General features: G+C 46.0%; 11 non-coding genes across 11 annotated transcripts; all 11 read right to left on the reverse strand.

The window, feature by feature from the left end:
* Window positions 1-1884: 1884 nt before the first annotated feature.
* LOC130335330 (U2 spliceosomal RNA) lies at window positions 1885-2075 on the reverse strand. Its single transcript, XR_008876979.1, has one exon. It is a non-coding gene; the product is annotated as a U2 spliceosomal RNA (small nuclear RNA).
* Window positions 2076-4170: 2095 nt separating this feature from the next.
* LOC130335332 (U2 spliceosomal RNA) lies at window positions 4171-4361 on the reverse strand. Its single transcript, XR_008876981.1, has one exon. It is a non-coding gene; the product is annotated as a U2 spliceosomal RNA (small nuclear RNA).
* A 2083-nt stretch (window positions 4362-6444) lies between these two features.
* Window positions 6445-6635, reverse strand: LOC130335333 (U2 spliceosomal RNA). The gene has a single exon (XR_008876982.1). It is a non-coding gene; the product is annotated as a U2 spliceosomal RNA (small nuclear RNA).
* Window positions 6636-8717: 2082 nt separating this feature from the next.
* Window positions 8718-8908, reverse strand: LOC130335335 (U2 spliceosomal RNA). Its single transcript, XR_008876983.1, has one exon. It is a non-coding gene; the product is annotated as a U2 spliceosomal RNA (small nuclear RNA).
* A 2088-nt stretch (window positions 8909-10996) lies between these two features.
* Window positions 10997-11187, reverse strand: LOC130335336 (U2 spliceosomal RNA). Its single transcript, XR_008876984.1, has one exon. It is a non-coding gene; the product is annotated as a U2 spliceosomal RNA (small nuclear RNA).
* A 2088-nt stretch (window positions 11188-13275) lies between these two features.
* LOC130335337 (U2 spliceosomal RNA) lies at window positions 13276-13466 on the reverse strand. Its single transcript, XR_008876985.1, has one exon. It is a non-coding gene; the product is annotated as a U2 spliceosomal RNA (small nuclear RNA).
* A 2093-nt stretch (window positions 13467-15559) lies between these two features.
* Window positions 15560-15750, reverse strand: LOC130335338 (U2 spliceosomal RNA). Its single transcript, XR_008876986.1, has one exon. It is a non-coding gene; the product is annotated as a U2 spliceosomal RNA (small nuclear RNA).
* A 2083-nt stretch (window positions 15751-17833) lies between these two features.
* Window positions 17834-18024, reverse strand: LOC130335339 (U2 spliceosomal RNA). Its single transcript, XR_008876987.1, has one exon. It is a non-coding gene; the product is annotated as a U2 spliceosomal RNA (small nuclear RNA).
* A 2078-nt stretch (window positions 18025-20102) lies between these two features.
* LOC130335340 (U2 spliceosomal RNA) lies at window positions 20103-20293 on the reverse strand. Its single transcript, XR_008876988.1, has one exon. It is a non-coding gene; the product is annotated as a U2 spliceosomal RNA (small nuclear RNA).
* Window positions 20294-22383: 2090 nt separating this feature from the next.
* On the reverse strand, window positions 22384-22574 carry LOC130335341 (U2 spliceosomal RNA). The gene has a single exon (XR_008876989.1). It is a non-coding gene; the product is annotated as a U2 spliceosomal RNA (small nuclear RNA).
* Window positions 22575-24658: 2084 nt separating this feature from the next.
* Window positions 24659-24849, reverse strand: LOC130335342 (U2 spliceosomal RNA). Its single transcript, XR_008876990.1, has one exon. It is a non-coding gene; the product is annotated as a U2 spliceosomal RNA (small nuclear RNA).
* Window positions 24850-24855: the final 6 nt, after the last annotated feature.

The raw sequence follows: 24855 nt of genomic DNA on the forward strand, positions 1-24855 counted from the left end.
AACCCGGATTTGCCAGGAACCCTTCTTACTCCTCCTACTTGCATGTGACACTGGGCTTAGGATCTGCATAGGAAACACACACACAAGCACACACCTACCTTTGTTGCCTGCAGATGCCTCCTTGGCTGTCCCCAAACGGTATCAAACCAACACCCACGGGAAGCTGTAAGCATAGAGGACATGCCTGCACCCCATTGGACTTACCTGTGTGGGTTAAACCCGGGTTATTTGACAACCTATGGCGGTGATGGTTCTGCTCAGGCAGAGCAGTGCTGATGCTCCTCATAAAGCTGTCGCTGCTGTGAAGGTTCTAGGTGACATCACAAATCCCTATGGTTACATACACAACAAAGCTGGGTTGTTGTTGTTTACACTCTGCAAGGCCTGTGGAAGTGAGTGACATCATAGCACTGTAGTTCTGAGGGTTCTAGATGGATGCAACAATCTCCTGTTGCTTCTATGAAGGCCATAATAGACGACATCACCAAACAGCTCCATAGTCACATACACAGCAAAGGAGAGATGTTGTTTACACCTAGTGATGTCAGTGGTATTGAGTGACATCACAGCACAGTGCTAAGGCTCCTGGGCCTGGACACAGCAGCGGCTGCAATATCTCAACGGAGAATACGTTTATATATATGTGTGTGTGTGCGCGTATATATATATATATATATATATATATATATATATATATATATATATATATATATTTCTCCGCCGAAATCACTTTTAAACCCATTTCCACCTTTTTTTCCCTTCTCTTCCTCTTACTTTTTTTTCACGTTTTTTTACGTTTTTCTCCTTTTCGCCTCTTTTCTGGGCGTATTATTCTTCTTTTTCTTCTTTTTTTTCGTCTAATGCATACCCCATCAGTGCAGCAATGCTTATTCAATACCGCCAGCAGATGGAGACACTGGGGGATAATTTTCTAAGGATTTATACTGATTTTTCCTGTCTGAATTTGTCGCACAGAAAGTTGCAGGCCAAATATGTGTGACATTTCTGCGACTTTAGCTTCTAGAGCATTTTTACAACATTATACATAGGTGCTGAATACATAAAAAGCGACTGTTCAGCGACAGACAAGTCGCATCGGCTGAAAGTAGGCCAGAATGTCAGTCCATGTTGGAGCAGGTTTAGATACAGTCTAAAGCATAGATCTCAAAGTCTGTGCACAGAATTTAGCAAGGGCCTCGCACCTTCTGATGCATCAGGTAGGTGCACAATAGCATAGCCTAACCCTCTGTACTTTGGTCTATATTGATGCGGGACATAGACAGCCAGCTGATGACCAATCCATTAGTGCAATGGATGGCTGGAAGCATTTGTCTTTGCCTTTGCAATACCACAGAAGCAATGCATGGTCAATGTACAGCAATGACACACCTGTGTGAACAGCCAGGAGACCCCCCCCCCCCCCCATGTTATGTTACATAGTTACATAGTTAGTACGGTCGAAAAAAGACATATGTCCATCAAGTTCAACCAGGGAATTAAGGGGTAGGGGTGTGGCGCGATATTGGGGAAGGGATGAGATTTTATATTTCTTCATAAGCATTAATCTTATTTTGTCAATTAGGAACATTCAGCACCCACCCGCTATCAAGGCAGCTGCCTATCATGTCATGCCCTACCTGCACAGGTGTGCTGGCTACTCAAATGATCCAATTAAGGAGGCCATTTAGTCAGCAGCAGCAGAAGTCCTGTGCCTGGACGCTCCAACAGCGGCCAGACACAAGCAGAAGCAGAAGCAGCAGCAGCACCACCTTTTGTTTTTTGGCTGCAGCAGCAGCAGCAGCAAGGCCCACAGGGCTGGCTAGCTGGCTAGCCAGCAAGCAGGTAGCAATGAAAGTAGGAATCTTTCTTTTTAACCCTGTAAGGGGGTGGTGCACTGTACCCGAAGATACTGCCATATCGGGTCAATGCATAGGGCGACGGAAGCAAGCTTCGAAATCGGCCCCCGTTCTCAAAAATCCATTTAATATATGGTCCCCAGATAGGGGACGTATCAGATATTAAACTGATAAGAACAGATACTACACTTGATCTTAGCCAAAAGGCCGAGAAGCGATAACCGTGAAAGGGGCGGGCCCAACAAGGTCCCCTTCATGGGCACTATCACTGCTTGCTGTCAGGGAGGCTGCCAGACAATTTTCCATGCACACTCTGGGCTGGGGGGCAGTCAACCACCAGTACACACAGCAGAACCTAAACCCATACCATTATTGCTAAGCAGCAAGACAGGGGCCCATTGCACTCCCACGGGGCCTTTTTAAATGCAATCCATAACCCGGATTTGCCAGGAACCCTTCTTACTCCTCCTACTTGCATGTGACACTGGGCTTAGGATCTGCATAGGAAACACACACACAAGCACACACCTACCTTTGTTGCCTGCAGATGCCTCCTTGGCTGTCCCCAAACGGTATCAAACCAACACCCACGGGAAGCTGTAAGCATAGAGGACATGCCTGCACCCCATTGGACTTACCTGTGTGGGTTAAACCCGGGTTATTTGACAACCTATGGCGGTGATGGTTCTGCTCAGGCAGAGCAGTGCTGATGCTCCTCATAAAGCTGTCGCTGCTGTGAAGGTTCTAGGTGACATCACAAATCCCTATGGTTACATACACAACAAAGCTGGGTTGTTGTTGTTTACACTCTGCAAGGCCTGTGGAAGTGAGTGACATCATAGCACTGTAGTTCTGAGGGTTCTAGATGGATGCAACAATCTCCTGTTGCTTCTATGAAGGCCATAATAGACGACATCACCAAACAGCTCCATAGTCACATACACAGCAAAGGAGAGATGTTGTTTACACCTAGTGATGTCAGTGGTATTGAGTGACATCACAGCACAGTGCTAAGGCTCCTGGGCCTGGACACAGCAGCGGCTGCAATATCTCAACGGAGAATACGTTTATATATATGTGTGTGTGTGCGCGTATATATATATATATATATATATATATATATATATATATATATATATATATTTCTCCGCCGAAATCACTTTTAAACCCATTTCCACCTTTTTTTCCCTTCTCTTCCTCTTACTTTTTTTTCACGTTTTTTTACGTTTTTCTCCTTTTCGCCTCTTTTCTGGGCGTATTATTCTTCTTTTTCTTCTTTTTTTTCGTCTAATGCATACCCCATCAGTGCAGCAATGCTTATTCAATACCGCCAGCAGATGGAGACACTGGGGGATAATTTTCTAAGGATTTATACTGATTTTTCCTGTCTGAATTTGTCGCACAGAAAGTTGCAGGCCAAATATGTGTGACATTTCTGCGACTTTAGCTTCTAGAGCATTTTTACAACATTATACATAGGTGCTGAATACATAAAAAGCGACTGTTCAGCGACAGACAAGTCGCATCGGCTGAAAGTAGGCCAGAATGTCAGTCCATGTTGGAGCAGGTTTAGATACAGTCTAAAGCATAGATCTCAAAGTCTGTGCACAGAATTTAGCAAGGGCCTCGCACCTTCTGATGCATCAGGTAGGTGCACAATAGCATAGCCTAACCCTCTGTACTTTGGTCTATATTGATGCGGGACATAGACAGCCAGCTGATGACCAATCCATTAGTGCAATGGATGGCTGGAAGCATTTGTCTTTGCCTTTGCAATACCACAGAAGCAATGCATGGTCAATGTACAGCAATGACACACCTGTGTGAACAGCCAGGAGACCCCCCCCCCCCCCCATGTTATGTTACATAGTTACATAGTTAGTACGGTCGAAAAAAGACATATGTCCATCAAGTTCAACCAGGGAATTAAGGGGTAGGGGTGTGGCGCGATATTGGGGAAGGGATGAGATTTTATATTTCTTCATAAGCATTAATCTTATTTTGTCAATTAGGAACATTCAGCACCCACCCGCTATCAAGGCAGCTGCCTATCATGTCATGCCCTACCTGCACAGGTGTGCTGGCTACTCAAATGATCCAATTAAGGAGGCCATTTAGTCAGCAGCAGCAGAAGTCCTGTGCCTGGACGCTCCAACAGCGGCCAGACACAAGCAGAAGCAGAAGCAGCAGCAGCACCACCTTTTGTTTTTTGGCTGCAGCAGCAGCAGCAGCAAGGCCCACAGGGCTGGCTAGCTGGCTAGCCAGCAAGCAGGTAGCAATGAAAGTAGGAATCTTTCTTTTTAACCCTGTAAGGGGGTGGTGCACTGTACCCGAAGATACTGCCATATCGGGTCAATGCATAGGGCGACGGAAGCAAGCTTCGAAATCGGCCCCCGTTCTCAAAAATCCATTTAATATATGGTCCCCAGATAGGGGACGTATCAGATATTAAACTGATAAGAACAGATACTACACTTGATCTTAGCCAAAAGGCCGAGAAGCGATAACCGTGAAAGGGGCGGGCCCAACAAGGTCCCCTTCATGGGCACTATCACTGCTTGCTGTCAGGGAGGCTGCCAGACAATTTTCCATGCACACTCTGGGCTGGGGGGCAGTCAACCACCAGTACACACAGCAGAACCTAAACCCATACCATTATTGCTAAGCAGCAAGACAGGGGCCCATTGCACTCCCACGGGGCCTTTTTAAATGCAATCCATAACCCGGATTTGCCAGGAACCCTTCTTACTCCTCCTACTTGCATGTGACACTGGGCTTAGGATCTGCATAGGAAACACACACACAAGCACACACCTACCTTTGTTGCCTGCAGATGCCTCCTTGGCTGTCCCCAAACGGTATCAAACCAACACCCACGGGAAGCTGTAAGCATAGAGGACATGCCTGCACCCCATTGGACTTACCTGTGTGGGTTAAACCCGGGTTATTTGACAACCTATGGCGGTGATGGTTCTGCTCAGGCAGAGCAGTGCTGATGCTCCTCATAAAGCTGTCGCTGCTGTGAAGGTTCTAGGTGACATCACAAATCCCTATGGTTACATACACAACAAAGCTGGGTTGTTGTTGTTTACACTCTGCAAGGCCTGTGGAAGTGAGTGACATCATAGCACTGTAGTTCTGAGGGTTCTAGATGGATGCAACAATCTCCTGTTGCTTCTATGAAGGCCATAATAGACGACATCACCAAACAGCTCCATAGTCACATACACAGCAAAGGAGAGATGTTGTTTACACCTAGTGATGTCAGTGGTATTGAGTGACATCACAGCACAGTGCTAAGGCTCCTGGGCCTGGACACAGCAGCGGCTGCAATATCTCAACGGAGAATACGTTTATATATATGTGTGTGTGCGCGTATATATATATATATATATATATATATATATATATATATATATATTTCTCCGCCGAAATCACTTTTAAACCCATTTCCACCTTTTTTTCCCTTCTCTTCCTCTTACTTTTTTTTCACGTTTTTTTACGTTTTTCTCCTTTTCGCCTCTTTTCTGGGCGTATTATTCTTCTTTTTCTTCTTTTTTTTCGTCTAATGCATACCCCATCAGTGCAGCAATGCTTATTCAATACCGCCAGCAGATGGAGACACTGGGGGATAATTTTCTAAGGATTTATACTGATTTTTCCTGTCTGAATTTGTCGCACAGAAAGTTGCAGGCCAAATATGTGTGACATTTCTGCGACTTTAGCTTCTAGAGCATTTTTACAACATTATACATAGGTGCTGAATACATAAAAAGCGACTGTTCAGCGACAGACAAGTCGCATCGGCTGAAAGTAGGCCAGAATGTCAGTCCATGTTGGAGCAGGTTTAGATACAGTCTAAAGCATAGATCTCAAAGTCTGTGCACAGAATTTAGCAAGGGCCTCGCACCTTCTGATGCATCAGGTAGGTGCACAATAGCATAGCCTAACCCTCTGTACTTTGGTCTATATTGATGCGGGACATAGACAGCCAGCTGATGACCAATCCATTAGTGCAATGGATGGCTGGAAGCATTTGTCTTTGCCTTTGCAATACCACAGAAGCAATGCATGGTCAATGTACAGCAATGACACACCTGTGTGAACAGCCAGGAGACCCCCCCCCCCATGTTATGTTACATAGTTACATAGTTAGTACGGTCGAAAAAAGACATATGTCCATCAAGTTCAACCAGGGAATTAAGGGGTAGGGGTGTGGCGCGATATTGGGGAAGGGATGAGATTTTATATTTCTTCATAAGCATTAATCTTATTTTGTCAATTAGGAACATTCAGCACCCACCCGCTATCAAGGCAGCTGCCTATCATGTCATGCCCTACCTGCACAGGTGTGCTGGCTACTCAAATGATCCAATTAAGGAGGCCATTTAGTCAGCAGCAGCAGAAGTCCTGTGCCTGGACGCTCCAACAGCGGCCAGACACAAGCAGAAGCAGAAGCAGCAGCAGCACCACCTTTTGTTTTTTGGCTGCAGCAGCAGCAGCAGCAAGGCCCACAGGGCTGGCTAGCTGGCTAGCCAGCAAGCAGGTAGCAATGAAAGTAGGAATCTTTCTTTTTAACCCTGTAAGGGGGTGGTGCACTGTACCCGAAGATACTGCCATATCGGGTCAATGCATAGGGCGACGGAAGCAAGCTTCGAAATCGGCCCCCGTTCTCAAAAATCCATTTAATATATGGTCCCCAGATAGGGGACGTATCAGATATTAAACTGATAAGAACAGATACTACACTTGATCTTAGCCAAAAGGCCGAGAAGCGATAACCGTGAAAGGGGCGGGCCCAACAAGGTCCCCTTCATGGGCACTATCACTGCTTGCTGTCAGGGAGGCTGCCAGACAATTTTCCATGCACACTCTGGGCTGGGGGGCAGTCAACCACCAGTACACACAGCAGAACCTAAACCCATACCATTATTGCTAAGCAGCAAGACAGGGGCCCATTGCACTCCCACGGGGCCTTTTTAAATGCAATCCATAACCCGGATTTGCCAGGAACCCTTCTTACTCCTCCTACTTGCATGTGACACTGGGCTTAGGATCTGCATAGGAAACACACACACAAGCACACACCTACCTTTGTTGCCTGCAGATGCCTCCTTGGCTGTCCCCAAACGGTATCAAACCAACACCCACGGGAAGCTGTAAGCATAGAGGACATGCCTGCACCCCATTGGACTTACCTGTGTGGGTTAAACCCGGGTTATTTGACAACCTATGGCGGTGATGGTTCTGCTCAGGCAGAGCAGTGCTGATGCTCCTCATAAAGCTGTCGCTGCTGTGAAGGTTCTAGGTGACATCACAAATCCCTATGGTTACATACACAACAAAGCTGGGTTGTTGTTGTTTACACTCTGCAAGGCCTGTGGAAGTGAGTGACATCATAGCACTGTAGTTCTGAGGGTTCTAGATGGATGCAACAATCTCCTGTTGCTTCTATGAAGGCCATAATAGACGACATCACCAAACAGCTCCATAGTCACATACACAGCAAAGGAGAGATGTTGTTTACACCTAGTGATGTCAGTGGTATTGAGTGACATCACAGCACAGTGCTAAGGCTCCTGGGCCTGGACACAGCAGCGGCTGCAATATCTCAACGGAGAATACGTTTATATATATGTGTGTGTGTGCGCGTGTATATATATATATATATATATATATATATATATATATATTTCTCCGCCGAAATCACTTTTAAACCCATTTCCACCTTTTTTTCCCTTCTCTTCCTCTTACTTTTTTTTCACGTTTTTTTACGTTTTTCTCCTTTTCGCCTCTTTTCTGGGCGTATTATTCTTCTTTTTCTTCTTTTTTTTCGTCTAATGCATACCCCATCAGTGCAGCAATGCTTATTCAATACCGCCAGCAGATGGAGACACTGGGGGATAATTTTCTAAGGATTTATACTGATTTTTCCTGTCTGAATTTGTCGCACAGAAAGTTGCAGGCCAAATATGTGTGACATTTCTGCGACTTTAGCTTCTAGAGCATTTTTACAACATTATACATAGGTGCTGAATACATAAAAAGCGACTGTTCAGCGACAGACAAGTCGCATCGGCTGAAAGTAGGCCAGAATGTCAGTCCATGTTGGAGCAGGTTTAGATACAGTCTAAAGCATAGATCTCAAAGTCTGTGCACAGAATTTAGCAAGGGCCTCGCACCTTCTGATGCATCAGGTAGGTGCACAATAGCATAGCCTAACCCTCTGTACTTTGGTCTATATTGATGCGGGACATAGACAGCCAGCTGATGACCAATCCATTAGTGCAATGGATGGCTGGAAGCATTTGTCTTTGCCTTTGCAATACCACAGAAGCAATGCATGGTCAATGTACAGCAATGACACACCTGTGTGAACAGCCAGGAGACCCCCCCCCCCCATGTTATGTTACATAGTTACATAGTTAGTACGGTCGAAAAAAGACATATGTCCATCAAGTTCAACCAGGGAATTAAGGGGTAGGGGTGTGGCGCGATATTGGGGAAGGGATGAGATTTTATATTTCTTCATAAGCATTAATCTTATTTTGTCAATTAGGAACATTCAGCACCCACCCGCTATCAAGGCAGCTGCCTATCATGTCATGCCCTACCTGCACAGGTGTGCTGGCTACTCAAATGATCCAATTAAGGAGGCCATTTAGTCAGCAGCAGCAGAAGTCCTGTGCCTGGACGCTCCAACAGCGGCCAGACACAAGCAGAAGCAGCAGCAGCAGCAGCACCACCTTTTGTTTTTTGGCTGCAGCAGCAGCAGCAGCAAGGCCCACAGGGCTGGCTAGCCGGCTAGCCAGCAAGCAGGTAGCAATGAAAGTAGGAATCTTTCTTTTTAACCCTGTAAGGGGGTGGTGCACTGTACCCGAAGATACTGCCATATCGGGTCAATGCATAGGGCGACGGAAGCAAGCTTCGAAATCGGCCCCCGTTCTCAAAAATCCATTTAATATATGGTCCCCAGATAGGGGACGTATCAGATATTAAACTGATAAGAACAGATACTACACTTGATCTTAGCCAAAAGGCCGAGAAGCGATAACCGTGAAAGGGGCGGGCCCAACAAGGTCCCCTTCATGGGCACTATCACTGCTTGCTGTCAGGGAGGCTGCCAGACAATTTTCCATGCACACTCTGGGCTGGGGGGCAGTCAACCACCAGTACACACAGCAGAACCTAAACCCATACCATTATTGCTAAGCAGCAAGACAGGGGCCCATTGCACTCCCACGGGGCCTTTTTAAATGCAATCCATAACCCGGATTTGCCAGGAACCCTTCTTACTCCTCCTACTTGCATGTGACACTGGGCTTAGGATCTGCATAGGAAACACACACACAAGCACACACCTACCTTTGTTGCCTGCAGATGCCTCCTTGGCTGTCCCCAAACGGTATCAAACCAACACCCACGGGAAGCTGTAAGCATAGAGGACATGCCTGCACCCCATTGGACTTACCTGTGTGGGTTAAACCCGGGTTATTTGACAACCTATGGCGGTGATGGTTCTGCTCAGGCAGAGCAGTGCTGATGCTCCTCATAAAGCTGTCGCTGCTGTGAAGGTTCTAGGTGACATCACAAATCCCTATGGTTACATACACAACAAAGCTGGGTTGTTGTTGTTTACACTCTGCAAGGCCTGTGGAAGTGAGTGACATCATAGCACTGTAGTTCTGAGGGTTCTAGATGGATGCAACAATCTCCTGTTGCTTCTATGAAGGCCATAATAGACGACATCACCAAACAGCTCCATAGTCACATACACAGCAAAGGAGAGATGTTGTTTACACCTAGTGATGTCAGTGGTATTGAGTGACATCACAGCACAGTGCTAAGGCTCCTGGGCCTGGACACAGCAGCGGCTGCAATATCTCAACGGAGAATACGTTTATATATATGTGTGTGTGTGCGCGTATATATATATATATATATATATATATATATATATATATATATATATTTCTCCGCCGAAATCACTTTTAAACCCATTTCCACCTTTTTTTCCCTTCTCTTCCTCTTACTTTTTTTTCACGTTTTTTTACGTTTTTCTCCTTTTCGCCTCTTTTCTGGGCGTATTATTCTTCTTTTTCTTCTTTTTTTTCGTCTAATGCATACCCCATCAGTGCAGCAATGCTTATTCAATACCGCCAGCAGATGGAGACACTGGGGGATAATTTTCTAAGGATTTATACTGATTTTTCCTGTCTGAATTTGTCGCACAGAAAGTTGCAGGCCAAATATGTGTGACATTTCTGCGACTTAAGCTTCTAGAGCATTTTTACAACATTATACATAGGTGCTGAATACATAAAAAGCGACTGTTCAGCGACAGACAAGTCGCATCGGCTGAAAGTAGGCCAGAATGTCAGTCCATGTTGGAGCAGGTTTAGATACAGTCTAAAGCATAGATCTCAAAGTCTGTGCACAGAATTTAGCAAGGGCCTCGCACCTTCTGATGCATCAGGTAGGTGCACAATAGCATAGCCTAACCCTCTGTACTTTGGTCTATATTGATGCGGGACATAGACAGCCAGCTGATGACCAATCCATTAGTGCAATGGATGGCTGGAAGCATTTGTCTTTGCCTTTGCAATACCACAGAAGCAATGCATGGTCAATGTACAGCAATGACACACCTGTGTGAACAGCCAGGAGACCCCCCCCCCCCATGTTATGTTACATAGTTACATAGTTAGTACGGTCGAAAAAAGACATATGTCCATCAAGTTCAACCAGGGAATTAAGGGGTAGGGGTGTGGCGCGATATTGGGGAAGGGATGAGATTTTATATTTCTTCATAAGCATTAATCTTATTTTGTCAATTAGGAACATTCAGCACCCACCCGCTATCAAGGCAGCTGCCTATCATGTCATGCCCTACCTGCACAGGTGTGCTGGCTACTCAAATGATCCAATTAAGGAGGCCATTTAGTCAGCAGCAGCAGAAGTCCTGTGCCTGGACGCTCCAACAGCGGCCAGACACAAGCAGAAGCAGAAGCAGCAGCAGCACCACCTTTTGTTTTTTGGCTGCAGCAGCAGCAGCAGCAAGGCCCACAGGGCTGGCTAGCTGGCTAGCCAGCAAGCAGGTAGCAATGAAAGTAGGAATCTTTCTTTTTAACCCTGTAAGGGGGTGGTGCACTGTACCCGAAGATACTGCCATATCGGGTCAATGCATAGGGCGACGGAAGCAAGCTTCGAAATCGGCCCCCGTTCTCAAAAATCCATTTAATATATGGTCCCCAGATAGGGGACGTATCAGATATTAAACTGATAAGAACAGATACTACACTTGATCTTAGCCAAAAGGCCGAGAAGCGATAACCGTGAAAGGGGCGGGCCCAACAAGGTCCCCTTCATGGGCACTATCACTGCTTGCTGTCAGGGAGGCTGCCAGACAATTTTCCATGCACACTCTGGGCTGGGGGGCAGTCAACCACCAGTACACACAGCAGAACCTAAACCCATACCATTATTGCTAAGCAGCAAGACAGGGGCCCATTGCACTCCCACGGGGCCTTTTTAAATGCAATCCATAACCCGGATTTGCCAGGAACCCTTCTTACTCCTCCTACTTGCATGTGACACTGGGCTTAGGATCTGCATAGGAAACACACACACAAGCACACACCTACCTTTGTTGCCTGCAGATGCCTCCTTGGCTGTCCCCAAACGGTATCAAACCAACACCCACGGGAAGCTGTAAGCATAGAGGACATGCCTGCACCCCATTGGACTTACCTGTGTGGGTTAAACCCGGGTTATTTGACAACCTATGGCGGTGATGGTTCTGCTCAGGCAGAGCAGTGCTGATGCTCCTCATAAAGCTGTCGCTGCTGTGAAGGTTCTAGGTGACATCACAAATCCCTATGGTTACATACACAACAAAGCTGGGTTGTTGTTGTTTACACTCTGCAAGGCCTGTGGAAGTGAGTGACATCATAGCACTGTAGTTCTGAGGGTTCTAGATGGATGCAACAATCTCCTGTTGCTTCTATGAAGGCCATAATAGACGACATCACCAAACAGCTCCATAGTCACATACACAGCAAAGGAGAGATGTTGTTTACACCTAGTGATGTCAGTGGTATTGAGTGACATCACAGCACAGTGCTAAGGCTCCTGGGCCTGGACACAGCAGCGGCTGCAATATCTCAACGGAGAATACGTTTATATATATGTGTGTGTGTGCGCGTATATATATATATATATATATATATATATATATATATATATATATATTTCTCCGCCGAAATCACTTTTAAACCCATTTCCACCTTTTTTTCCCTTCTCTTCCTCTTACTTTTTTTTCACGTTTTTTTACGTTTTTCTCCTTTTCGCCTCTTTTCTGGGCGTATTATTCTTCTTTTTCTTCTTTTTTTTCGTCTAATGCATACCCCATCAGTGCAGCAATGCTTATTCAATACCGCCAGCAGATGGAGACACTGGGGGATAATTTTCTAAGGATTTATACTGATTTTTCCTGTCTGAATTTGTCGCACAGAAAGTTGCAGGCCAAATATGTGTGACATTTCTGCGACTTTAGCTTCTAGAGCATTTTTACAACATTATACATAGGTGCTGAATACATAAAAAGCGACTGTTCAGCGACAGACAAGTCGCATCGGCTGAAAGTAGGCCAGAATGTCAGTCCATGTTGGAGCAGGTTTAGATACAGTCTAAAGCATAGATCTCAAAGTCTGTGCACAGAATTTAGCAAGGGCCTCGCACCTTCTGATGCATCAGGTAGGTGCACAATAGCATAGCCTAACCCTCTGTACTTTGGTCTATATTGATGCGGGACATAGACAGCCAGCTGATGACCAATCCATTAGTGCAATGGATGGCTGGAAGCATTTGTCTTTGCCTTTGCAATACCACAGAAGCAATGCATGGTCAATGTACAGCAATGACACACCTGTGTGAACAGCCAGGAGACCCCCCCCCCCCATGTTATGTTACATAGTTACATAGTTAGTACGGTCGAAAAAAGACATATGTCCATCAAGTTCAACCAGGGAATTAAGGGGTAGGGGTGTGGCGCGATATTGGGGAAGGGATGAGATTTTATATTTCTTCATAAGCATTAATCTTATTTTGTCAATTAGGAACATTCAGCACCCACCCGCTATCAAGGCAGCTGCCTATCATGTCATGCCCTACCTGCACAGGTGTGCTGGCTACTCAAATGATCCAATTAAGGAGGACATTTAGTCAGCAGCAGCAGAAGTCCTGTGCCTGGACGCTCCAACAGCGGCCAGACACAAGCAGAAGCAGAAGCAGCAGCAGCACCACCTTTTGTTTTTTGGCTGCAGCAGCAGCAGCAGCAAGGCCCACAGGGCTGGCTAGCTGGCTAGCCAGCAAGCAGGTAGCAATGAAAGTAGGAATCTTTCTTTTTAACCCTGTAAGGGGGTGGTGCACTGTACCCGAAGATACTGCCATATCGGGTCAATGCATAGGGCGACGGAAGCAAGCTTCGAAATCGGCCCCCGTTCTCAAAAATCCATTTAATATATGGTCCCCAGATAGGGGACGTATCAGATATTAAACTGATAAGAACAGATACTACACTTGATCTTAGCCAAAAGGCCGAGAAGCGATAACCGTGAAAGGGGCGGGCCCAACAAGGTCCCCTTCATGGGCACTATCACTGCTTGCTGTCAGGGAGGCTGCCAGACAATTTTCCATGCACACTCTGGGCTGGGGGGCAGTCAACCACCAGTACACACAGCAGAACCTAAACCCATACCATTATTGCTAAGCAGCAAGACAGGGGCCCATTGCACTCCCACGGGGCCTTTTTAAATGCAATCCATAACCCGGATTTGCCAGGAACCCTTCTTACTCCTCCTACTTGCATGTGACACTGGGCTTAGGATCTGCATAGGAAACACACACACAAGCACACACCTACCTTTGTTGCCTGCAGATGCCTCCTTGGCTGTCCCCAAACGGTATCAAACCAACACCCACGGGAAGCTGTAAGCATAGAGGACATGCCTGCACCCCATTGGACTTACCTGTGTGGGTTAAACCCGGGTTATTTGACAACCTATGGCGGTGATGGTTCTGCTCAGGCAGAGCAGTGCTGATGCTCCTCATAAAGCTGTCGCTGCTGTGAAGGTTCTAGGTGACATCACAAATCCCTATGGTTACATACACAACAAAGCTGGGTTGTTGTTGTTTACACTCTGCAAGGCCTGTGGAAGTGAGTGACATCATAGCACTGTAGTTCTGAGGGTTCTAGATGGATGCAACAATCTCCTGTTGCTTCTATGAAGGCCATAATAGACGACATCACCAAACAGCTCCATAGTCACATACACAGCAAAGGAGAGATGTTGTTTACACCTAGTGATGTCAGTGGTATTGAGTGACATCACAGCACAGTGCTAAGGCTCCTGGGCCTGGACACAGCAGCGGCTGCAATATCTCAACGGAGAATACGTTTATATATATGTGTGTGTGTGCGCGTATATATATATATATATATATATATATATATATATATATATATATTTCTCCGTCGAAATCACTTTTAAACCCATTTCCACCTTTTTTTCCCTTCTCTTCCTCTTACTTTTTTTTCACGTTTTTTTACGTTTTTCTCCTTTTCGCCTCTTTTCTGGGCGTATTATTCTTCTTTTTCTTCTTTTTTTTCGTCTAATGCATACCCCATCAGTGCAGCAATGCTTATTCAATACCGCCAGCAGATGGAGACACTGGGGGATAATTTTCTAAGGATTTATACTGATTTTTCCTGTCTGAATTTGTCGCACAGAAAGTTGCAGGCCAAATATGTGTGACATTTCTGCGACTTTAGCTTCTAGAGCATTTTTACAACATTATACATAGGTGCTGAATACATAAAAAGCGACTGTTCAGCGACAGACAAGTCGCATCGGCTGAAAGTAGGCCAGAATGTCAGTCCATGTTGGAGCAGGTTTAGATACAGTCTAAAGCATAGATCTCAAAGTCTGTGCACAGAATTTAGCAAGGGCCTCGCACCTTCTGATGCATCAGGTAGGTGCACAATAGCATAGCCTAACCCTCTGTACTTTGGTCTATATTGATGCGGGACATAGACAGCCAGCTGATGACCAATCCATTAGTGCAATGGATGGCTGGAAGCATTTGTCTTTGCCTTTGCAATACCACAGAAGCAATGCATGGTCAATGTACAGCAATGACACACCTGTGTGAACAGCCAGGAGACCCCCCCCCCCCCATGTTATGTTACATAGTTACATAGTTAGTACGGTCGAAAAAAGACATATGTCCATCAAGTTCAACCAGGGAATTAAGGGGTAGGGGTGTGGCGCGATATTGGGGAAGGGATGAGATTTTATATTTCTTCATAAGCATTAATCTTATTTTGTCAATTAGGAACATTCAGCACCCACCCGCTATCAAGGCAGCTGCCTATCATGTCATGCCCTACCTGCACAGGTGTGCTGGCTACTCAAATGATCCAATTAAGGAGGCCATTTAGTCAGCAGCAGCAGAAGTCCTGTGCCTGGACGCTCCAACAGCGGCCAGACACAAGCAGAAGCAGAAGCAGCAGCAGCACCACCTTTTGTTTTTTGGCTGCAGCAGCAGCAGCAGCAGCAGCAAGGCCCACAGGGCTGGCTAGCTGGCTAGCCAGCAAGCAGGTAGCAATGAAAGTAGGAATCTTTCTTTTTAACCCTGTAAGGGGGTGGTGCACTGTACCCGAAGATACTGCCATATCGGGTCAATGCATAGGGCGACGGAAGCAAGCTTCGAAATCGGCCCCCGTTCTCAAAAATCCATTTAATATATGGTCCCCAGATAGGGGACGTATCAGATATTAAACTGATAAGAACAGATACTACACTTGATCTTAGCCAAAAGGCCGAGAAGCGATAACCGTGAAAGGGGCGGGCCCAACAAGGTCCCCTTCATGGGCACTATCACTGCTTGCTGTCAGGGAGGCTGCCAGACAATTTTCCATGCACACTCTGGGCTGGGGGGCAGTCAACCACCAGTACACACAGCAGAACCTAAACCCATACCATTATTGCTAAGCAGCAAGACAGGGGCCCATTGCACTCCCACGGGGCCTTTTTAAATGCAATCCATAACCCGGATTTGCCAGGAACCCTTCTTACTCCTCCTACTTGCATGTGACACTGGGCTTAGGATCTGCATAGGAAACACACACACAAGCACACACCTACCTTTGTTGCCTGCAGATGCCTCCTTGGCTGTCCCCAAACGGTATCAAACCAACACCCACGGGAAGCTGTAAGCATAGAGGACATGCCTGCACCCCATTGGACTTACCTGTGTGGGTTAAACCCGGGTTATTTGACAACCTATGGCGGTGATGGTTCTGCTCAGGCAGAGCAGTGCTGATGCTCCTCATAAAGCTGTCGCTGCTGTGAAGGTTCTAGGTGACATCACAAATCCCTATGGTTACATACACAACAAAGCTGGGTTGTTGTTGTTTACACTCTGCAAGGCCTGTGGAAGTGAGTGACATCATAGCACTGTAGTTCTGAGGGTTCTAGATGGATGCAACAATCTCCTGTTGCTTCTATGAAGGCCATAATAGACGACATCACCAAACAGCTCCATAGTCACATACACAGCAAAGGAGAGATGTTGTTTACACCTAGTGATGTCAGTGGTATTGAGTGACATCACAGCACAGTGCTAAGGCTCCTGGGCCTGGACACAGCAGCGGCTGCAATATCTCAACGGAGAATACGTTTATATATATGTGTGTGTGTGCGCGTATATATATATATATATATATATATATATATATATATATATTTCTCCGCCGAAATCACTTTTAAACCCATTTCCACCTTTTTTTCCCTTCTCTTCCTCTTACTTTTTTTTCACGTTTTTTTTACGTTTTTCTCCTTTTCGCCTCTTTTCTGGGCGTATTATTCTTCTTTTTCTTCTTTTTTTTCGTCTAATGCATACCCCATCAGTGCAGCAATGCTTATTCAATACCGCCAGCAGATGGAGACACTGGGGGATAATTTTCTAAGGATTTATACTGATTTTTCCTGTCTGAATTTGTCGCACAGAAAGTTGCAGGCCAAATATGTGTGACATTTCTGCGACTTTAGCTTCTAGAGCATTTTTACAACATTATACATAGGTGCTGAATACATAAAAAGCGACTGTTCAGCGACAGACAAGTCGCATCGGCTGAAAGTAGGCCAGAATGTCAGTCCATGTTGGAGCAGGTTTAGATACAGTCTAAAGCATAGATCTCAAAGTCTGTGCACAGAATTTAGCAAGGGCCTCGCACCTTCTGATGCATCAGGTAGGTGCACAATAGCATAGCCTAACCCTCTGTACTTTGGTCTATATTGATGCGGGACATAGACAGCCAGCTGATGACCAATCCATTAGTGCAATGGATGGCTGGAAGCATTTGTCTTTGCCTTTGCAATACCACAGAAGCAATGCATGGTCAATGTACAGCAATGACACACCTGTGTGAACAGCCAGGAGACCCCCCCCCCCCATGTTATGTTACATAGTTACATAGTTAGTACGGTCGAAAAAAGACATATGTCCATCAAGTTCAACCAGGGAATTAAGGGGTAGGGGTGTGGCGCGATATTGGGGAAGGGATGAGATTTTATATTTCTTCATAAGCATTAATCTTATTTTGTCAATTAGGAACATTCAGCACCCACCCGCTATCAAGGCAGCTGCCTATCATGTCATGCCCTACCTGCACAGGTGTGCTGGCTACTCAAATGATCCAATTAAGGAGGCCATTTAGTCAGCAGCAGCAGAAGTCCTGTGCCTGGACGCTCCAACAGCGGCCAGACACAAGCAGAAGCAGAAGCAGCAGCAGCACCACCTTTTGTTTTTTGGCTGCAGCAGCAGCAGCAGCAAGGCCCACAGGGCTGGCTAGCTGGCTAGCCAGCAAGCAGGTAGCAATGAAAGTAGGAATCTTTCTTTTTAACCCTGTAAGGGGGTGGTGCACTGTACCCGAAGATACTGCCATATCGGGTCAATGCATAGGGCGACGGAAGCAAGCTTCGAAATCGGCCCCCGTTCTCAAAAATCCATTTAATATATGGTCCCCAGATAGGGGACGTATCAGATATTAAACTGATAAGAACAGATACTACACTTGATCTTAGCCAAAAGGCCGAGAAGCGATAACCGTGAAAGGGGCGGGCCCAACAAGGTCCCCTTCATGGGCACTATCACTGCTTGCTGTCAGGGAGGCTGCCAGACAATTTTCCATGCACACTCTGGGCTGGGGGGCAGTCAACCACCAGTACACACAGCAGAACCTAAACCCATACCATTATTGCTAAGCAGCAAGACAGGGGCCCATTGCACTCCCACGGGGCCTTTTTAAATGCAATCCATAACCCGGATTTGCCAGGAACCCTTCTTACTCCTCCTACTTGCATGTGACACTGGGCTTAGGATCTGCATAGGAAACACACACACAAGCACACACCTACCTTTGTTGCCTGCAGATGCCTCCTTGGCTGTCCCCAAACGGTATCAAACCAACACCCACGGGAAGCTGTAAGCATAGAGGACATGCCTGCACCCCATTGGACTTACCTGTGTGGGTTAAACCCGGGTTATTTGACAACCTATGGCGGTGATGGTTCTGCTCAGGCAGAGCAGTGCTGATGCTCCTCATAAAGCTGTCGCTGCTGTGAAGGTTCTAGGTGACATCACAAATCCCTATGGTTACATACACAACAAAGCTGGGTTGTTGTTGTTTACACTCTGCAAGGCCTGTGGAAGTGAGTGACATCATAGCACTGTAGTTCTGAGGGTTCTAGATGGATGCAACAATCTCCTGTTGCTTCTATGAAGGCCATAATAGACGACATCACCAAACAGCTCCATAGTCACATACACAGCAAAGGAGAGATGTTGTTTACACCTAGTGATGTCAGTGGTATTGAGTGACATCACAGCACAGTGCTAAGGCTCCTGGGCCTGGACACAGCAGCGGCTGCAATATCTCAACGGAGAATACGTTTATATATATGTGTGTGTGTGCGCGTATATATATATATATATATATATATATATATATATATTTCTCCGCCGAAATCACTTTTAAACCCATTTCCACCTTTTTTTCCCTTCTCTTCCTCTTACTTTTTTTTCACGTTTTTTTACGTTTTTCTCCTTTTCGCCTCTTTTCTGGGCGTATTATTCTTCTTTTTCTTCTTTTTTTTCGTCTAATGCATACCCCATCAGTGCAGCAATGCTTATTCAATACCGCCAGCAGATGGAGACACTGGGGGATAATTTTCTAAGGATTTATACTGATTTTTCCTGTCTGAATTTGTCGCACAGAAAGTTGCAGGCCAAATATGTGTGACATTTCTGCGACTTTAGCTTCTAGAGCATTTTTACAACATTATACATAGGTGCTGAATACATAAAAAGCGACTGTTCAGCGACAGACAAGTCGCATCGGCTGAAAGTAGGCCAGAATGTCAGTCCATGTTGGAGCAGGTTTAGATACAGTCTAAAGCATAGATCTCAAAGTCTGTGCACAGAATTTAGCAAGGGCCTCGCACCTTCTGATGCATCAGGTAGGTGCACAATAGCATAGCCTAACCCTCTGTACTTTGGTCTATATTGATGCGGGACATAGACAGCCAGCTGATGACCAATCCATTAGTGCAATGGATGGCTGGAAGCATTTGTCTTTGCCTTTGCAATACCACAGAAGCAATGCATGGTCAATGTACAGCAATGACACACCTGTGTGAACAGCCAGGAGACCCCCCCCCCCCATGTTATGTTACATAGTTACATAGTTAGTACGGTCGAAAAAAGACATATGTCCATCAAGTTCAACCAGGGAATTAAGGGGTAGGGGTGTGGCGCGATATTGGGGAAGGGATGAGATTTTATATTTCTTCATAAGCATTAATCTTATTTTGTCAATTAGGAACATTCAGCACCCACCCGCTATCAAGGCAGCTGCCTATCATGTCATGCCCTACCTGCACAGGTGTGCTGGCTACTCAAATGATCCAATTAAGGAGGCCATTTAGTCAGCAGCAGCAGAAGTCCTGTGCCTGGACGCTCCAACAGCGGCCAGACACAAGCAGAAGCAGAAGCAGCAGCAGCACCACCTTTTGTTTTTTGGCTGCAGCAGCAGCAGCAGCAAGGCCCACAGGGCTGGCTAGCTGGCTAGCCAGCAAGCAGGTAGCAATGAAAGTAGGAATCTTTCTTTTTAACCCTGTAAGGGGGTGGTGCACTGTACCCGAAGATACTGCCATATCGGGTCAATGCATAGGGCGACGGAAGCAAGCTTCGAAATCGGCCCCCGTTCTCAAAAATCCATTTAATATATGGTCCCCAGATAGGGGACGTATCAGATATTAAACTGATAAGAACAGATACTACACTTGATCTTAGCCAAAAGGCCGAGAAGCGATAACCGTGAAAGGGGCGGGCCCAACAAGGTCCCCTTCATGGGCACTATCACTGCTTGCTGTCAGGGAGGCTGCCAGACAATTTTCCATGCACACTCTGGGCTGGGGGGCAGTCAACCACCAGTACACACAGCAGAACCTAAACCCATACCATTATTGCTAAGCAGCAAGACAGGGGCCCATTGCACTCCCACGGGGCCTTTTTAAATGCAATCCATAACCCGGATTTGCCAGGAACCCTTCTTACTCCTCCTACTTGCATGTGACACTGGGCTTAGGATCTGCATAGGAAACACACACACAAGCACACACCTACCTTTGTTGCCTGCAGATGCCTCCTTGGCTGTCCCCAAACGGTATCAAACCAACACCCACGGGAAGCTGTAAGCATAGAGGACATGCCTGCACCCCATTGGACTTACCTGTGTGGGTTAAACCCGGGTTATTTGACAACCTATGGCGGTGATGGTTCTGCTCAGGCAGAGCAGTGCTGATGCTCCTCATAAAGCTGTCGCTGCTGTGAAGGTTCTAGGTGACATCACAAATCCCTATGGTTACATACACAACAAAGCTGGGTTGTTGTTGTTTACACTCTGCAAGGCCTGTGGAAGTGAGTGACATCATAGCACTGTAGTTCTGAGGGTTCTAGATGGATGCAACAATCTCCTGTTGCTTCTATGAAGGCCATAATAGACGACATCACCAAACAGCTCCATAGTCACATACACAGCAAAGGAGAGATGTTGTTTACACCTAGTGATGTCAGTGGTATTGAGTGACATCACAGCACAGTGCTAAGGCTCCTGGGCCTGGACACAGCAGCGGCTGCAATATCTCAACGGAGAATACGTTTATATATATGTGTGTGTGTGCGCGTATATATATATATATATATATATATATATATATATATATATATATATATTTCTCCGCCGAAATCACTTTTAAACCCATTTCCACCTTTTTTTCCCTTCTCTTCCTCTTACTTTTTTTTCACGTTTTTTTACGTTTTTCTCCTTTTCGCCTCTTTTCTGGGCGTATTATTCTTCTTTTTCTTCTTTTTTTTCGTCTAATGCATACCCCATCAGTGCAGCAATGCTTATTCAATACCGCCAGCAGATGGAGACACTGGGGGATAATTTTCTAAGGATTTATACTGATTTTTCCTGTCTGAATTTGTCGCACAGAAAGTTGCAGGCCAAATATGTGTGACATTTCTGCGACTTTAGCTTCTAGAGCATTTTTACAACATTATACATAGGTGCTGAATACATAAAAAGCGACTGTTCAGCGACAGACAAGTCGCATCGGCTGAAAGTAGGCCAGAATGTCAGTCCATGTTGGAGCAGGTTTAGATACAGTCTAAAGCATAGATCTCAAAGTCTGTGCACAGAATTTAGCAAGGGCCTCGCACCTTCTGATGCATCAGGTAGGTGCACAATAGCATAGCCTAACCCTCTGTACTTTGGTCTATATTGATGCGGGACATAGACAGCCAGCTGATGACCAATCCATTAGTGCAATGGATGGCTGGAAGCATTTGTCTTTGCCTTTGCAATACCACAGAAGCAATGCATGGTCAATGTACAGCAATGACACACCTGTGTGAACAGCCAGGAGACCCCCCCCCCCCATGTTATGTTACATAGTTACATAGTTAGTACGGTCGAAAAAAGACATATGTCCATCAAGTTCAACCAGGGAATTAAGGGGTAGGGGTGTGGCGCGATATTGGGGAAGGGATGAGATTTTATATTTCTTCATAAGCATTAATCTTATTTTGTCAATTAGGAACATTCAGCACCCACCCGCTATCAAGGCAGCTGCCTATCATGTCATGCCCTACCTGCACAGGTGTGCTGGCTACTCAAATGATCCAATTAAGGAGGCCATTTAGTCAGCAGCAGCAGAAGTCCTGTGCCTGGACGCTCCAACAGCGGCCAGACACAAGCAGAAGCAGAAGCAGCAGCAGCACCACCTTTTGTTTTTTGGCTGCAGCAGCAGCAGCAGCAAGGCCCACAGGGCTGGCTAGCTGGCTAGCCAGCAAGCAGGTAGCAATGAAAGTAGGAATCTTTCTTTTTAACCCTGTAAGGGGGTGGTGCACTGTACCCGAAGATACTGCCATATCGGGTCAATGCATAGGGCGACGGAAGCAAGCTTCGAAATCGGCCCCCGTTCTCAAAAATCCATTTAATATATGGTCCCCAGATAGGGGACGTATCAGATATTAAACTGATAAGAACAGATACTACACTTGATCTTAGCCAAAAGGCCGAGAAGCGATAACAAAGGGGCGGGCCCAACAAGGTCCCCTTCATGGGCACTATCACTGCTTGCTGTCAGGGAGGCTGCCAGACAATTTTCCATGCACACTCTGGGCTGGGGGGCAGTCAACCACCAGTACACACAGCAGAACCTAAACCCATACCATTATTGCTAAGCAGCAAGACAGGGGCCCATTGCACTCCCACGGGGCCTTTTTAAATGCAATCCATAACCCGGATTTGCCAGGAACCCTTCTTACTCCTCCTACTTGCATGTGACACTGGGCTTAGGATCTGCATAGGAAACACACACACAAGCACACACCTACCTTTGTTGCCTGCAGATGCCTCCTTGGCTGTCCCCAAACGGTATCAAACCAACACCCACGGGAAGCTGTAAGCATAGAGGACATGCCTGCACCCCATTGGACTTACCTGTGTGGGTTAAACCCGGGTTATTTGACAACCTATGGCGGTGATGGTTCTGCTCAGGCAGAGCAGTGCTGATGCTCCTCATAAAGCTGTCGCTGCTGTTGAAGGTTCTAGGTGACATCACAAATCCCTATGGTTACATACACAACAAAGCTGGGTTGTTGTTGTTTACACTCTGCAAGGCCTGTGGAAGTGAGTGACATCATAGCACTGTAGTTCTGAGGGTTCTAGATGGATGCAACAATCTCCTGTTGCTTCTATGAAGGCCATAATAGACGACATCACCAAACAGCTCCATAGTCACATACACAGCAAAGGAGAGATGTTGTTTACACCTAGTGATGTCAGTGGTATTGAGTGACATCACAGCACAGTGCTAAGGCTCCTGGGCCTGGACACAGCAGCGGCTGCAATATCTCAACGGAGAATACGTTTATATATATGTGTGTGTGTGCGCGTATATATATATATATATATATATATATATATATATATATATATATTCTCCGCCGAAATCACTTTTAAACCCATTTCCACCTTTTTTTCCCTTCTCTTACTCTTACTTTTTTTTCACGTTTTTTTTACGTTTTTCTCCTTTTCGCCTCTTTTCTGGGCGTATTATTCTTCTTTTTCTTCTTTTTTTTCGTCTAATGCATACCCCATCAGTGCAGCAATGCTTATTCAATACCGCCAGCAGATGGAGACACTGGGGGATAATTTTCTAAGGATTTATACTGATTTTTCCTGTCTGAATTTGTCGCACAGAAAGTTGCAGGCCAAATATGTGTGACATTTCTGCGACTTTAGCTTCTAGAGCATTTTTACAACATTATACATAGGTGCTGAATACATAAAAAGCGACTGTTCAGCGACAGACAAGTCGCATCGGCTGAAAGTAGGCCAGAATGTCAGTCCATGTTGGAGCAGGTTTAGATACAGTCTAAAGCATAGATCTCAAAGTCTGTGCACAGAATTTAGCAAGGGCCTCGCACCTTCTGATGCATCAGGTAGGTGCACAATAGCATAGCCTAACCCTCTGTACTTTGGTCTATATTGATGCGGGACATAGACAGCCAGCTGATGACCAATCCATTAGTGCAATGGATGGCTGGAAGCATTTGTCTTTGCCTTTGCAATACCACAGAAGCAATGCATGGTCAATGTACAGCAATGACACACCTGTGTGAACAGCCAGGAGACCCCCCCCCCCCCATGTTATGTTACATAGTTACATAGTTAGTACGGTCGAAAAAAGACATATGTCCATCAAGTTCAACCAGGGAATTAAGGGGTAGGGGTGTGGCGCGATATTGGGGAAGGGATGAGATTTTATATTTCTTCATAAGCATTAATCTTATTTTGTCAATTAGGAACATTCAGCACCCACCCGCTATCAAGGCAGCTGCCTATCATGTCATGCCCTACCTGCACAGGTGTGCTGGCTACTCAAATGATCCAATTAAGGAGGCCATTTAGTCAGCAGCAGCAGAAGTCCTGTGCCTGGACGCTCCAACAGCGGCCAGACACAAGCAGAAGCAGAAGCAGCAGCAGCACCACCTTTTGTTTTTTGGCTGCAGCAGCAGCAGCAGCAAGGCCCACAGGGCTGGCTAGCTGGCTAGCCAGCAAGCAGGTAGCAATGAAAGTAGGAATCTTTCTTTTTAACCCTGTAAGGGGGTGGTGCACTGTACCCGAAGATACTGCCATATCGGGTCAATGCATAGGGCGACGGAAGCAAGCTTCGAAATCGGCCCCCGTTCTCAAAAATCCATTTAATATATGGTCCCCAGATAGGGGACGTATCAGATATTAAACTGATAAGAACAGATACTACACTTGATCTTAGCCAAAAGGCCGAGAAGCGATAACCGT

This window comes from Hyla sarda, unplaced genomic scaffold, assembly GCF_029499605.1.
Source record: "Hyla sarda isolate aHylSar1 unplaced genomic scaffold, aHylSar1.hap1 scaffold_449, whole genome shotgun sequence".
Taxonomy (NCBI): Eukaryota; Metazoa; Chordata; class Amphibia; order Anura; family Hylidae; genus Hyla; species Hyla sarda.